Genomic DNA, 3,313 nt, shown 5'->3' with positions numbered 1-3,313 from the left:
CCATCACTGAGTCTAAGTCTTGATTAAAGGAGTGAAAAGAGATAAATTGAGTGATTAATCGGTAAACTACTAGTTATGTTGATTATGATAATAAGAACTTCTAAAATAAATTGTGTATATTTTTCATGCCTAAAAAATTCTTTCATCTTTCTTGTATTTCTATTTTGCAAAAAAAATTGAGAAGTTCTTACTATCATTCAACATTGTATGGATTGTGAAAACCTATCACAGATCTTTCATTATGTTTGATTATTTTCTATTTCAAAATTGTTGTATTGGAAGCTGGAACAACAAGCCTCGAAAAAATTCCTTTTTCTATTTGTGGGTCCCTTCAAAGTAGGAACAACTGAGCTGAGGCCATGGCTGCTTACCAAATCCTTGTCCTTGTTAAATCTATAGGGTTTACTAAAGTCTGTCTCAAGGGAGATTCCTAAAGGGCCTATCCTCTCCTTCATGGACCATAAAAAATATCATATCTCACACTAAGGAGATAACCAACTCTTTCGAGTTGTGTGTTGTTTCTCACAATTATAGACAAACAAACACTATTGTTGATTGGGCTACCAACATGGCCATCTATGTAGATCACATGATGAGATGGAGAAGTGAGTTGGATCTTCCTCACAAGGCCAGTGATTTCCTCATTTATGATAGAGTGCATGTTTGTGAGGGAGTGATAAGTAATTATGACAATGCACTTATCAATGAAAACGACCATAATGAATCAGAAAGAGCGGCACTCAAAGATTGAGCTGGCATTTAATGCGAACAAGAATTTATATGCTTGGTGGGTGCCCATTTCTATTTTGAAGACTTTCCTACTGCACTTTGATCTTTTCTTTTCCCCTGTTTTGCATTATGAAGGACAAGAATAATATGTTTGCTGACACCATGGGATGTAACAGGAAAAGAATTGAGCCACTCTCCCCTAATGAATGGAAAGATAAGTCAAAGGCTTGGGCTATTATGGAAACGACCAAGATGACAGGGTATATAAAGATAATTATAGGGAAAAACCCTACCATTACTAGAATTTTCAAAAGGAATTGGAAAGATGGAAAAATTACCATAGGAATAAGAAAGGTTCAAATTGATGAAGGGATGATCGTGGAAGTTACTGGTATGTTGATGGGAGGAAGAAAGTTTTAGAGTGATAGGAAGCTCACAAAAGCTTCTATCAAGCGATTCACAAAGGATGAGTTTGAGAAAACCAAGTTGGTGAAATCCAACAAAATCTACTATTCACCAAAAGTGATAAAGAAGGTATGGAGATGGATTCTGTATTCTGTCATGCAATATGTTACTCTTGATGGTACATACTCTCATGTCTATGGCTATAAGTTTGTGCTTCTGATTTATTTTTTTCCATAAAGATCGGGTGTCTATACCCTTCTATTTGTGCTCCCTTAACACTAGCATTAAGGACTTTAGGGATAATTAGGACAATAACCCTCCCATGCATGAAGGGTTAATGTTGCTTTTATACAACCATATCAAGGCCTCCTCTGTGCAACATTCTATCACTAAGCTTTCAGATTCAGATGATGAGTCTGAGAACTTAGATGATAATGAAGATGAGGGGTCTGATACTAAGTGGGAAGATGATGGTGAAAGGATTACCTCTGCTAAAGGTTCTAGCAAGGAGAAGGACAAAGATTTACCTTCTCGGTCTAGAAAAAATGGAGCTAGAAAAGGGGTTAAAGTAAAAATAAGTAAGGTCCAGGAGGAGGACAACTTTCTTGAAGACGATGAAGAGGATGATGAGGGGATGGAGACTAATAGTGATTATGTTACCCCTCCACCAAAGAAGAAAAACAAGCAGATCCTTGTCATCACTAAAATCATCCCAGATAAAGGGAATGATTTTCTTAATGTCAAACCCAATTCTCAGCATCCCAATAAAAGGACAAATGATGTTGAAGAAGATGGTAAGACAATGAAGGAAGGTGATACTCTATCTCCCAATGCTACTGATGTTAACGTGGAGAACCTGGATAATACTGCCCCTGATATCAACATTGATAGAAGACACTCTCTTTTAACCATGCTAAATAGCGTGAAGAATGGGATGGTGGCATTTTGCAAGGTTATTGATTGGGCATATTTAGAGATGGATAGTTTAAAGAACAAGTAGGAGGATTCATCCAGAAAAGTGGATACCTTACAAGCTATTGGAACAGGTAAGCTCAGTACCCTACCTAACCACCTGAATTAATTGACTAATTCCATCAGTGATGTGGAGGCTATCATTGGAGCATATGGCTCTAAATTTAAGGTTGTTGAGGCTAGATTCAATGATTTGGAGAATGGGGCTCTCAATCATGAGAACACCCTGAAGAAAATTGGAGAACAAAGCCTAAAAATTCTAAAAGCCTCTTCTAACAACTTGAGTATGATGATCAACAAAATATAATAGATCCATCATTAAAAGAACACTATTGATACTACCGAGGATAAGGTTTTGACTCTTGAAGGGGGGACTACTGGTCATGGAAAAAGAACTAGAGATACTACTAAGAAGATGACCCAGCATGCCAAGGAGCTGGATGAACTGAAGAGCACTGCTACCTCTATGGTCTAGCTGGAGCAAGAAGCGGTGGAGCTTATCATAAACCTTTCTTACTTTCTGTTGCTCATGGTTGTCCCTTAGTTTTCTATGTGCTGTCCCTTTGCCTCTTTTGGCTTCTTGTTGGCTTTTTGTCTTTGCCAGCTATCTCTTTTTTTTTCTCTATCTAGTTGGTCTTTTATGTCTTATCTTTTTATTATCTTTCTATAAGAGGGTTTTGTGGCCCCTTCAAAACCTATTTTTCACTTAATCAAAAAAGTCCTCATCAGATGGACCTTCCAAGTAACATCATTGTCTACAAGGATGGACCTTCAAAGATGCATCTAATGACAAGGTTACTTGGATGAGCATGTTACTTAGTAGATGAGGATTGTTAGATAAGCATATTTATTGAATGATTACATAAGAATTGGAAAAGATTCATTTTTAGGAACACACTTGGTAGAATTGAAAATAAAACTCTTTACGTAGTCTCCTAGGGAAGTTGAAAGGTCATCGGTTGGCTATGTGTTGTATTTATTGATTATGATGTGTTTGTCTCATAGAGAAGGCATGAGAATTGCAAGAGACATAGGAGAACTATAATTAGGGGCTTGGAATAGAGGTTTAAGAATATAGAGTTGAAAGTATCATTGAGATTTGATGCAAAGTCAAGTGGATCATTGAGTGTTGATCCAAAGTTGTGTGGATCATATAGAGTGGTGTTGATCATTCAAAATGAAGTGATAAATTTAACTTGAGAAGAAT

Source organism: Cryptomeria japonica, chromosome 7 (genome assembly GCF_030272615.1).
Source record: "Cryptomeria japonica chromosome 7, Sugi_1.0, whole genome shotgun sequence".
Classification (NCBI taxonomy): domain Eukaryota; kingdom Viridiplantae; phylum Streptophyta; class Pinopsida; order Cupressales; family Cupressaceae; genus Cryptomeria; species Cryptomeria japonica.
The sequence above is the reverse complement of the archived record's forward strand: the minus strand, read 5'-3'. Positions refer to the sequence as shown.